Source organism: Pinus tabuliformis, chromosome 5_1 (assembly GCF_031772625.1).
Source record: "Pinus tabuliformis cultivar Carrire ecotype Pingquan chromosome 5_1, CPIR1, whole genome shotgun sequence".
NCBI lineage: Eukaryota > Viridiplantae > Streptophyta > Pinopsida > Pinales > Pinaceae > Pinus > Pinus tabuliformis.
The window spans coordinates 521776223-521789708 of record NC_142305.1 but is presented as its reverse complement, the minus strand read 5'-3'; the positions used below and the strand labels follow the sequence as shown (position 1 = coordinate 521789708).

At 37.1% G+C, this 13486-nt stretch overlaps 1 pseudogene; it reads right to left on the bottom strand.

The window, feature by feature from the left end:
• Positions 1 to 11939: 11939 nt before the first annotated feature.
• On the bottom strand, positions 11940 to 13136 carry LOC149165793 (receptor-like protein kinase THESEUS 1 pseudogene; annotated as a pseudogene).
• Positions 13137 to 13486: the final 350 nt, after the last annotated feature.

The window sequence follows — 13486 nt, the reverse complement described above, 5'->3', positions numbered from 1 at the left end:
AGTGATGAGATTGGATAGTCGAGGTTCAGTGGCCAGATGGACTTAGATCATTCACAGAGGTAGTGCTACAAATTGGGAGCTGAAGGATCGTGCAGGTACATGGTACGACTGAGAGGAGTTGTGAAGTTGACTACATTAGCCAAATGGTTAGAGTATCTTGTTGAGATTAGATTGGTTGTCGATGGACCGGCACCAAGCCCCAGTTTTGTATTTTTGTACTGTTGGATGTATGAGGGCCATTATCCCTAGGACAGGAGCCCTAGATTGTTGTATTATTCAGTTGGATTAATATAACGAAGTTGGGTTATTATACATGATTTTGTAAAAAAATGTGTATATTATGTGCACTAGTAGATTTACTAGTGTTTATATTTCGCTATGCAAAGTAGTTTCATTGTGATATTTGGTTTGGTAGCATCAATGATTTAAGATTCTACCGCAGACACCAGGATAGTGGAAAAAATAACACATTGTTCCAGAAGATTATGACCACCTCTTCAGTGAATACAGCATGGGAGACTTTGGCGAAAACCTATAAAGGTATGGCCAAATACAATATTGTTAAGTTGCATAATACTAAAAGAAGATATTTTAGAGTTTGTAGATGAAGGAAACAAAGGAAATCAATTCATTCATGAATCAGGTCTTGACTGTCATAAATTAGTTAAAAATCATTGTGATGATATTAATGAACAAACAATGGTTGAGAAGGTCCTCCTGTCTTTGTCTACCAAATTTGACTTTGTATTAGAAGCCATAGAAGAAGCCAAGGATTTGGAAACATTGATAGTTGATGATTTGATGGGATCACTTCTATCCCATGAGGCAAGGATAGATGGAAAAAAGGATTCCACTTTAGAAACCGCTTTCGAAATTTAGGTTTCTATTTCAAGAGACAGAGGTTGAGGAAGAAGTAAATCGAGAGGCAGAGGACGAGGCGAAAGACATGGTGGTTAGAGGGATGGCAGAGAAGAGTAGGAGCATGAAAGTGAAAGCAACAATAGAAGCTTCAACAATAATCAAAGAGTTGACAAATCAAAGGTGAAATGTTATTATTGTAATAAATTTGGTCACTATGTTCGTGATTGCAGGAAGAAGATAGTTGATCAAGGAAAGTAGAGAGCTAATGTCACTACAAAGAATATTGACTCCATGTTCCTAGCTTTCCATACCATGCATGAACCTTTTGATAATGTGTGGCTATTAGACAGTGGTTGCAGTAACCACATGACAGGCAACAAGAATTTGGTTGCAAATCTGGATCAATCTGTGAAGATAGAGGTAAAGTTGGGCACTGACAAGATTGTGGATGTAGATGGCAAAGGAGTGGTCAACATTATGACCAAGCAGGGGGAGTTGAAGACAATCTCAGAGGTATATTATGTCCCTGGTCTCAAACATAATTTGATAAGTGTTGGTCAATTGATGTAGAAGGGATACAAAGTTATTTTTCAAGGACAAGAGTGTGTTATATATGACAAGCCCCCAAGCAAGCAACTAATAGAAAAGGTGCAGATGATGAGGAAAAAACTCTTTCCTCTAATCATGAATTATAGTGATTAGGTCAGTTCTTTTACTATTGCATGTTCTAATGATTATTGGTTATGGAACTTTTAGTTTGGACACTTGCACTTATTTGGTTTAAGATTGTTGCAGTAGAAACAAATGGTTAGAAGATTACCTCCCATCAAATAACATTCTAGTACTTCTGAGTGTTGCATCTTAGGAAAGCAACATCGTGAGATTTTTCCAAAGGGGGTTGCATACAGAGAAAAGCAGTCACTAGAGATGGTTCATACAGACTTGTGTGGACCTATGAGGACACAGTCGAATGGTGGAAGTTGTTACTTCCTCACTTTCATTGATGATTTTAACATAAAGACATGGGTTTACTTCTTGAAGCAAAAGTCTGAAGCTTTCTCAAAGTTCAAAGAATTCAAAGCCTTAGTAGATAATCAGAGTGATCATCATATCAAGGTATTAAGGTCGGATTGTGGTGGAGAATATGATTTGAAGGCATTCTATGATTACTACAAACAACATGGAATCAAAAGGAAGTTTACAACTAGATACACACCGTAGCAGAATGGTGTAGCAGAGAGAAAGAATAGTAAAATTATGAACATGGCAAGGAGCATGTTGAAAGGAAGAAACTTGTCTAATGAGTATTAGGAAGAAGCAGTTTTGTGTGTTGTTTATGTGGTAAACAGATCTCCTACAAAGAGTGTGATGAATAGAGTACCGAAAGAAGAATGGTCAGGTATGTCTTGTAGCATATCTCATCTTAGAGTGCTTGGATGTGTAGCTTATGCACAAGTGCCTAAGGAGCTAAGAGGCAAATTGGATGATAAAAGTGAAAAATGCATATTTACTAGTTATAGTGAGCAATCAAAATCTTACAAGTTGTATAACCTTGTCACCAAGAATACCAGAATCAGCAGAGATGTTGTGTTAAAAGAACAAGAGTCGTGGAATGGAAGTATAGTTAAGACAGTTGATACAAGAATGCCACTGATGGAAGAAGAGGATGTAGCAGAAAAGGAGCAACAAAAGTCACAAGAGAAGACACCTAACAGAGTCACGCCAACAAGTAGTCCAAGATATTTTGAACAGCATGGATCTTCAAGAAGACCAACAAATTGAAATTCTCCTAGCATTCAATTAGGTGATGAATCAAGTAATGGTAAGGGAAAGATGAGAAATTTGAAAGATATTAATGGTGATTTGGATGTTAGTTCAAACTTTGCATTATTGGCATTCCAACCTTCTTCATTTGAAGAAGCATTCAGAGATGAAAACTAGGTGCAAGCCATGGATGAAGAAATTGAAGCTATTGAAAAGAATGACACTTTGGATTTGGTTGATTTTCCAAGAGATAAAAATCTCATTGGTGTAAAATGGGTGTACAAGACAAAGTTGAACGATAAAGGTGAAATTGAAAAATTTAAATCAATACTTGTAGCAAAAGGATTCCCACATAAATCAGGGATATATTTTGGAGAAATGTATGCTCTGGTAGCTAGATTGGATATTGTAAGAGTAGTTCTCGCCACAGCAGCTCAGAACAAGTGGAAAGTATATCAGATGGATGTGAAATCATCTTTCTTAAATAGAATTCTAGAAGAATAAATCTATGTGCATCTACCTCCAAGATATGAAGTTGAAGGACAAGAAGATAAAGTTTACAGGTTGAAGAAAGTGCTATATGGACTCAAACAAGTTCCTAGAGCTTGGTATAGCAGAGTTTACAGCTACATGATCAATAATGGATTTTGCAGAAGCATCATTGAGCCTACCTTGTACACAAAGGTAAATGAGCCTAGACAGATTGATCTGGATTCAAACAGGAACGCAACAAAATACAGATATAACCTTACACACAAAGATGCAGCGGAAATAATACTTCATTTCATTAATGTAAAATACTGAAATGTGCTTACAAACAGTAATTGAAAATAAACCAGCTAGGGCGATGGTAGCTTATCTCTGAAAAGAGATGTGGTGGCTACATGCCTCTAAACTGTGTTACAATGAGGCTCAAAGGCCTATTTATTGTTGAGAAACAATGGAAAACCCTTCACATTCCAAAACCTAACCCTAGAAGATGAAACACCAAATTGTGGGCCCCGTTTTTGGGTAAGTTGGTACATCAACTTCCTGGGGTCGTGAATTGGTCGTATTATCTTCATTTGACGCGCATGATAGCCCGTTGGAAAGATCTTTTCAAGGACTACGACAGAAAAAGACGATTTTTTAACAAAAAAATTGTTAGCGGTAGATTTTCCAAAAAACATCGTTTAGGGCCTCAAAATGGCTTCGGAAGTTTAGGACCCAAAAAACTGCTAAAAATAGTAAACTGTGCTACAATTTAGGAAACTGAAAAGACTGAAAGAGACAGTTGTGGGGGTCCAAATGGGATAGGTGGGTGGCCACCAACATCCACCCGGATCACAGATTTTGATTATTTTCTTTTATGTGGATGATATGATTTATAATGGTGATCTTGAGTTAGATTAATTTAAAGCAACCATGAAGAAATAATTTGAGATGACGGATCTTGGTCTCATGAAATATTTTCTTGGCATAGAAGTTGAACAATTTGAAAAAGGGAATTTTTATTTGTCAAAATAAATATGCTAAAGACTTGTTGAAAAGATTCAGAATGGAAAATTGTAAACCTGCCCCTACACCAGTTGCAACAGGTACAAAATTAAGTAAGGATGATGACGGATCAGATGTCAATCCAACTTTATTCAAAAGATTGATTGGCAGCCTCATGTATCTCATAGCTACAAGACCATATATTATGCAAAGAGTGAGTTTGATTTATAGATTTATAGAGACTCCAAAAGACTCACATTGGAAAACAAGAAAAATAATTATGAGATACGTATCAGGAACAAAAGATTGTGGCATAATGTATGCAAGCATAGAGAAGAAGGATTTGATTGGATATATAAATAGTGATTTTATAGGCATTTTGGATGATAGGAAGAGCACTTCTAGTTTTGTCTTCCATATTGGTTCAAGTGTGATTTCATGGGCATCTAGGAAGAAGCCTATTGTGACACTTTCATCAGCAGAAGCTGAATATGTAGCAGCAACATCAGTAGCATGTCAAGCAGTGTGGTTAAGAAGATTACTGGATGGACTCAAGCACAAACAACAAGGATCAACAACAATATATTGTGACAACACCTCAACCATTACACTATCCAAGAATAGTATGTTCCATAAAAAGAGAAACCATATTGATACTAGATATGATTTTATTAGAGAACTTGTGAGCAATGGAGAAGTCCACTTGAAGCCTTAGAAATCAAGTGATCAATTGGATGATATATTTACTATGCCATTATCAAAATATGTATATGACTTTCATAGAGGAAACTTGGGTGTTGTAAGCCTAGCCATTATCAAAATATGTATATGACTTTCATAGAGGAAACTTGGGTGTTGTAAGCCTAGCTAAGACTTGGACCAACAGGAGTGTTTGAGTTGTCATGAGTCATGTCTTAGTTTACCAGATGTAATTAAGGGGGAGTGTTAAAAATAGCGAATTACTCCCACATGGAGAGTTGTCTAAAATTAGAGAGCCAGTTAACTGAGTCAAGTCGATTTAAATCTTATCTTGGTTAAAGTCAAAATTTAGTGTGTGTTTACATGTTGAGTCATTTTGGGCAAGTGGCTAGTTGAAAAAGGTTAAATACCCCTCATTGGGTTCATTGTAATCATCAAGTTTATGTGATCAATTGAAGAGTCGCAGCTAGTGTTATTGTGTGTGAACTTTTTATATTATTTTGTGTCTTTCCTCCTTTGCCTTTCAATCAAAAACAATTGTTAAAACATATTTGACATGTACAATTCTAAGTAGTTATGGCCAAAAACCGATTGCAATTTGGGGACCAGAGCACCACAGACGTAGAGTTGAAGTTAATTTGTTCAAGCGAAACAGAGTACGGAAGGAATCCTCTTTATCATCATTCTCAAAGTTATGATAAAATCTGAATTTTAAGAAACCATACCGTCTGAGCGCAGGTCTACTATTAAGCGGCCTATTAAAATAAACATAACAAAGCCCTTGCAGTCTGGTACTAGTGATTCATTTGTTTCTCAAGTGTCAATGAAGCATTGGCTATCCTACCAATTGTTTCAAAATTGTTGTTTTGTGATTGCATTCAAGAATGCATGTGATATTTGAGCGTTGTTCGTTGGATTCTGAGCCAGGAAGCCAAACTTCAATTGCTACTACCATCTCTAGAAATAAATGATTTGCCTAATTTAGCTTCCAGATTCAGTAATGGCTAACTCAAGTCCGAAGATCAGGTTTACAGATATTGCAGGAGTCTCTACAAGAAATGATGTCTAAGATTTCGAATAATTTGCACAATCTGCGCTTTTGTGCTACAATGGAGAAATACATAAAAGGGTACTAGAGAGAGGAATGATTGATATATGTGAAACCCTCCACTGGTTGAGCAGGGAGTTATTTACAACATTTGGAAATTTGGTTTAAGTAGACATGTGTTGAATTATGACTTTGAATGGTGGGCTAAGAAATTTCACATTGCCATTGTTACGCACAAATTATATGAATATTATGGTGGTTACGGTGCTAAGAATGTATACGATGGAGGCTTCCCGTATATCTGGGAACATTAACAGTGCTTTAACTTCCACATTCTTAGCTCTTATTCCGAAAAAGGACCAAACAGATTCATTAAAGGACTACAGGCCTATTGCCTTATGCAATATTCTATTTAAAATCATCTCCAAAATTATAGCGGAAAGGATGAAGCCTGTTCTAAACTCTTTTATCACAAGGGACCAGCATGCGTTTTTAAAAGATAGGAACATACTGGACGCGGTTGCTATGACTCAGGAATGCTTATTTTCAATATTATCAAATAATATTGATGCGGCCATTCTAAAGATAGATTTGAAAAAAGCGTATGATTGTGTGGATTGGGGATTCCTTAGAATCCTGCTGGCCAAAATTGGGTTGAGGTCTCAAGGTATTAACTGGATAATGGTGTGTGTCGAAAACGTTAAATATTCAGTTATTATAAATGGTATCCCATCATCTTTTTTCCAAGCGGAGAGGGGACTTCGCCAGGGTTGCCCCCTCTCCCCTCTGCTCTTTATTCTAGTGATGAACTCTCTCAGCACTCAGATCAATAAAGCTGTGACTGATCGAAGATGCAGGCCGATAAAGATCTGCAAGGATATATTCCTATCCCATAATCTTTTTGTTGATGATACTCTCATTTTCGCCATGCTATGTAAGTCAACATGGTACTGCCTAAACGAGATCTTTCAAAAGTTTCAGTCTGCATCCGGCATGGTCATAAACAGGGACAAATCTATGCTGTATCACAATGAGTCCAATCTGGAGATAGTTCAATGGATTTTAGCGTTGTTCGACATCAACCAGGCAATGATTAAGGAGGGCTTTAAATATTTGGGTTTCATCCTGAAAGCAAACAGGACTGGCTATGGCTGATAGATCGCTTCTATAAAAAAATATCAAGCTGGGAGATGAGATTCCTATCTTTGGCGGGCAGGTTCATCTTGGTTCAGGCGGTTCTATCTCAACTGGCGGTTTATTGGGCCCACCTATATCTTCTTCCTGCTTCTGTTATAAGCAAAATGGTTTCTTTAGCTGCCAATTTTTTATGGGGTGGAAGATCTTATCAGTCCAAGTTCCATTTAGTAAAGATGGATTCTATCTCAAGATCGAAGAAGGCGGGCGAATGGGGCCTTATGCACATGAGAACCTTTGGCAAAGCCCTTCTATGCAAATCTCTTCATAGAGGCATCTATGGTGAGGGTAAGTGGAGCAAAGTCATCAATCGAAAATATCTAAAAGGAAGGAGCATGGTTTTCTGGTACAGAAGAAAATCTCTGGGCATTAAAAGAGGATCAGCCATCTGGCAAAGTTTTAGGAAAATTCAGTTTTTCTTCATGGGAAACTTAAGATGGAGATTTTTTTTCGGGCTCAAGCATCTATATCGGTATTGACTCAACAGTGAATGGTTTGGAATCATTGCTCCCTCCTAGACTGATCTCCTTTTTCCACTCAAAGGGCATTTTTACGTGGAACAAGTTGATAAAATCTTGGTCTTTATCTTCTCCAGTATGGATGGACGGGGACGACTTATCATTGCCTCTTTCTTTGTGACCCATCTGGTTGTCGCTGTTCAAAATCTTACCGGCAAAGGAATCAAGCGATCGGGTTCAATGGATGTGCTGGCGTGGTCTCTGCAGAATTCTTCTCAGCCTATTCGTGTCAAGGACTTATATACAGCAATGTCAACAGGCCTTCCGTCTCTCTCCGTTTCGATCTTTCCTCCCAGGCTTTGGAAAGCGACTTGTCCGCTCAAAATGATATTATTTTCATGGTTGGTTTTTTCAAACAGGAATCTTACATGGGAGGTCCTCCAAAGGAAGGGATGGCAGGGTCCGGGCAGATGTCCTATGTGTTAGTTTGCGGCTAAAACAAATGCTCATATGTTCTTTCAATGCGCTTCAACTACTCAAATCTGGTTTGAACTGTCTTTGTCTTATGGTTTTCCTCACCGGTTTTTCTCATCTGTACAGGAAGGTTTCAAATGGTGGAGCGAACAGCGTCCATCTTGGTGATCTTTATTTATCCTTACATGCTGGTTTTTGTGGAAATGGAGGAATGCACATATCTTTCAAGATTCCAGGGTGCCCCTTGCCTCCATCCTGTTTCACATATCGGCATATCTCGACCCTTCTGGATAAACTGCGGCCTAAGGTTTCTTTAAATCTGTTTATCTGGCCTTCATCGGTTTTCTCGGTTTTTTGTGGCGAGCCTTCATTTTTGATACTATCTCTATGCATTATGGATGGTGTTATAAATTGCTTCTAAAAATGGAATATCTGTAAGCTATCTGGACTGTCATAGTTTTGTGGAGTATCTGTATAATCTGCTGCTCGACCTTTTCTGAATTTTGTTCCAGGATGGGACGGTCATTTTGTATGTATTCAGAACTTTATATTCTCTTAATATAATCCATGATGATTTTCTCTCTGAAAAAAAAAAAGTGGCACAATTTTGAGGATATGGTTTTACTGGTCACATCTATATATTAGAAAATTGTAAAATGTTGTTTTTTGTTTTTTCCTAATTTAAAATTGGAATTGCTTAATTTACTAGCGGGTGCTTCGCAGGTGAGAGTTTTACTTAGGTCATTAATTATCTGTGTATTTTATCAAAACCAACTAAGTTTGGAAATGATTTTTGGTTATTTAATATGCTTGTCTGATTATGGATTGATTTTTTTGTTATTTAAAATTTGATTAACCTATATAGAATAGATGTAGCAATGTAAAAAAATATTGGTGTACTAGAACTTTTTTTTTTTTTCCGAAGGTGGCAAAACCTATCAAACTCAGGTGTCAAACCAACAGTGAGGACAACCATCTCTGGCTGCTATCCGCGAATGTCGATTTGACTCATCACCGTTATCAAGGAAAACCACGCCACCTGTAATAACCCGCTGGTGGTCCGTAAGGGAGCAGGCTTTCACTCCTGCCAGATGCCTCTGGGTCTTGGGCCGTTAACTTGTTTCCTTACGTCCGAGGAAGACGAGCTCTTAGCCAAGCAGAAGCAGTTTTACGGCATACTCCAGGCCGATTGGTGTACTAGAATTATGGAGAGACTTAGGTTTTTATTTGGATTGATTTTTTATTTATTTAAAATGTTTATTTGATTAACTTATATAATAATGTACGACAATCTTGAAGCATTAGACTTACGGAGAAACTTAGATTTTATAATTGAAATTTGTAATTCTAAAAAACTTCAAAACTCAAACCTGTAATTCTTACCAATAAACTTCATTGCTAAAAATTGAAATTCCTATCAATGTATGAAAACTTATAATTTCAACAGATTTCTGCGAAATTTTGAGTAAATATTTAGACTGCAACAAAAACTCGACCACCAACTTACTACGGTTTTTAAATTTAAACATGCGCAGTTTATGGCATTTAAGTTCATATCTGTGGAGTTTCCTCAAAGCAAGCTATTTGAATTTTCCTAATTTTTTTAAAACAAGCTATTTGAATTTTTCTAATGTTTTCAAAGAAAATCATTAAGTTTATGATCAGAGTAGTTTATAAGTTTATTTCTATAATTTTTCAAAGCAAGTCATTACCCCGTAAGGCGTTTCCCTCTGAAATCAACTTCTCTCTGTTCACATGTCATCTTTGTAAGCCACACCATTATAGGTTAGACAATTGCAACAATTTCAGCCGTTGATTCAAAGGGCATTGAGATCATTGAAGCTTAAATTGATTCTAAAGCGATGAAGAAATTGATTCTGAAGCTGAAGCGATGAAGAAATTGATTCTGAAGCTAAAGCGATGAAGAAATTTTTGGGAAATTGGAAGAGTGAGAGGTTAATAAGACACTACTTACCTTCATTTGCATCTGCAGCGGAATCCCCCTCCCTGTCAAACACAAGCCCACCATGGTTAATTCGTTCATATCGTTCATGGAAGGTTGTCGGAGAAGAAACAACCATACAATCCACAGCTTCCAGCCTATTCAATGGTGTGCATGTTTTTCAGTGTCCTGTAAGGAACTAGCAACATATATTTTCTCATTTCCTCTTTGGTTGGAGATAATAATAACCATAATGGTATTTGTGATTGTATGGATGTTGTACAGGATCAGACAGGGATAATGGCGAAACTGACTGAATGCATAGCGTCTCGTGGCGGGAATATCCTCAGCGGTGATGTTTTTGTTAGCAGACAGAAACAGGTCTTCTACTCTCAGAAGTGAGTGTGTATATACTTTGGTTATAGAGTTTTATATACTTCCTTACAGATATTATAGATCAATCTCTGTGGTTACCGCTATCTACTTCAGATTTTATGTTAAACGATTTGGAGGCTGTCAGTGGTCAATTGGGTTTGTTCTGGATGGAGGAAGAAACCATTAGATAAAGTGGGTCTGATCTATTTGTTGGTCTCTCATTCTCTATTTACAGAGTTCTCAAATCAATTTCCATTGTGTATATATCACAGATCTGAGGAGAAGAAAAATTATTGCCTAAGATTGGTCATTAGGCTTATTTTTGGGGAAAAATGGGCAATTGAAAATGAAGATTCATGCTTCGATTTCTACAAGCTAATATGCATCTAGTTAAAAACCGGCCAGAAATTTTGTAAACTGCGTGAAAATCAAGCAACTTAGAAATTTGCAAATATGTTTTTCAAACATTTACCATTCTTTTTGTTCCATCATTTATTTTGATTTGGCCCCAAGGAGAAGATTCTCCTTGCTTAAATGTAACTCTTGGAGTATTAGGTGGGTTAGGAGGTCTGCACTGGACATTGCTTCAGTGTTTGTAGTTAAAGGGCAGGTTGTCTAAAGTGCCACCCTCATCCCTGGAGGTCCGTATCAATAACCAAAGAAGATACTAATAGAATTTAATACCCTTGATTACGGATCCTTCGTTTAGTGTCCTTCCTCAAGGACTTCGTGCTTGTTGGAACAATGGTTTCTTAAAATGAACCATGCATGAGTCGAGAGCTAGGGACTTTTTGGCTTCTGCCTTTTTTTATAGGTTGAGCTTATATGGCATTTATTGCAAATAGGATGGATCTCTAGAACTGAGCTTCTTTAGTAGTTTTAGCTTGGGAGGGCAATTCAGTCTTGGTTTCCCTTTTTCCATGCTCAGTATGTAACCTGTTAGATTTTTAGACTCTGAAAGCTTGCATAAATGAACTTTCAGAAGGAATCCTTTGCAAACATAATATGTTATAAATACTATAACGCAGAAGACAGATCCAAGGGCATACTTGTGAATTTTGAAGTATTGTTTTGTGGTGTTGAAGATTGCTTGAGATGACCCCTCTTTATCTGTACTGTATGATATATTTACTGCTTGTTTTCTCTTGTCAATATCTCTTCTGAATCATTCCAATTCCTCAGACGGATGATAATTTTCTATTGATTTAATTCTTACCCATCTTTCAAATTATTTGAAGAGCATAATGAGAATATTTACAAACAGGGGACCAGATTAACTTTTGGGTGGTTACTCTGTTGTTTACCTTAACTATACCTGCTTTATCAGCCCTTCACTGCAATATTTCAGACATTCACTTTAACTCTAATTATTGTGCGAAATTAAAGCTGGAAGGCTGTTGCAGTAAAGAAAATTTTGAAGCAGACTGCCTAGCCATAGGGTTGTCCTAAGGCTTGCATGAAAATTAGCAAGTTGTTCGATCATCTGATGATGTTCTTTTGTGAAGATCTGAGAAACCCAACTTATGCAAAGACTCATAAAAGGATTGAGAGTGAATGATGGAGAGAGAGAGATTGAGGAAAACAGTATATGTTGAGATTCGGAAAATTCTTTTTTTCACATTTAAATTGCATTAAAGATAGAACTATTCTATGGGAAAGGTCCATCCAGACTTTTGTTAGAGTTGCTCATCTTCATAATCTCCAGCCCATTTAATATGGCGTTGGGGAGAACACTTGCCATATTTATTGCAGGTCCTACTTTGACAGCAAGATTTTTCGATCCAGTAGATGTATTCAGTACTACAAAATTGCTGTAATAAGCTGCTGCCAAGTTATTTTGTGTTGCAGCTGATATATCAAAATTACCGCCCAACACATTATCATTGTTAATATATACATTGAAGTATAACTCGTTCAATACTTTGCTCACAATATCGCAGAAATGCATCCGAATGAAGTATTGGTAATCTAGATCCACAGTAAACAACCAAGAAATGTTGAAAGTTGGGTTTGTGAGATTGGTTGTAGCCATCTCCTCAGCAGTAGCATATACAATATTGGGAGCGGTTTCATTAGTAACTAGTCCTTGGCGGTACACAATATTGTTGGCCGGGATGCTGAAATTTTGGGCAAGCGATTTTGAAGCTAAGAAGCTTGTATCAGGATCCCAAAATCTGCCAAGGGTGTCATTGTTAGGGGTAATCAATGGTCCTCCCATATTAAGTCTGTAAATTGTTTCAAAAGCATGCTCAGATAGACCACTGTAAGTATTAGGCAGGGGCACAGCTTGAGCTGTGTCTGAAACAAGAGTGTTCGGCACAGAAACAACTTCAATGGCATTGACAAACGCAAAGGAATTATTGGAGGGAATAAATGTCAGGACCAATGTTTGTTCATTTACATTGATGAGATAATCCTTCATCACAATTGAACTATTCTGGATTTGGAAATTGTACAATAGACCGAAGTCTTGGCTGGCTATTGAAAATATGACACTTGTAAGATTGTACATTTGATAAGAGAATGGAAAGAAATGTAAACGTACCCAGTGTCTGCCCTGGTGCCCAATACTGAAGGTATAGGATGACTTCTGAGTAAATACTCTAGCTGTCAAATAGATACCAGAAGGAACCTGTAGATTGGAATTTGTAGTGTTAGCAAAAATTCCTTCATTAGTGGCAATTGACATATATGAGGAGGGGGTATCTGCAGTGAAGATCCGTCCACCCACTGTGGTGTTACTTTTTGATCCACAGTCTATAAGGTAGTTATCCTGTGAAGTTGAAACCCCATTCTGATAAAATGACAATAAAAACAACACACAAATGCACACAATGACTGCCATTTCCTTCACTTCTTTCTCTGCAGCCCAGTTGTGTGGTTCCTGTCCATTAAATTGGAAACAAACAAAAATGGCAACTGAAAAATTAAATTGGAAACTAAAATTTTGGAACCACTAAAAATTGAAAGCTTTGTATTAAATTTGAAATTAATGAAAATTGAGAACTGAATCATAAAATTTGAAAGTAGATTATTTTGAAATCTCCATGCCCACCCCTCTTATTTTTTGTTTACCTCCACCTCCGATTCCAATGGTACCTACAGGCAAAAACCAAAGATTTACTAATTGTAGGTGTAGTTTGAGTCTTGACATCAGAGACAATGTCCATCAAATTGTTTGCAATTATTGAGTAG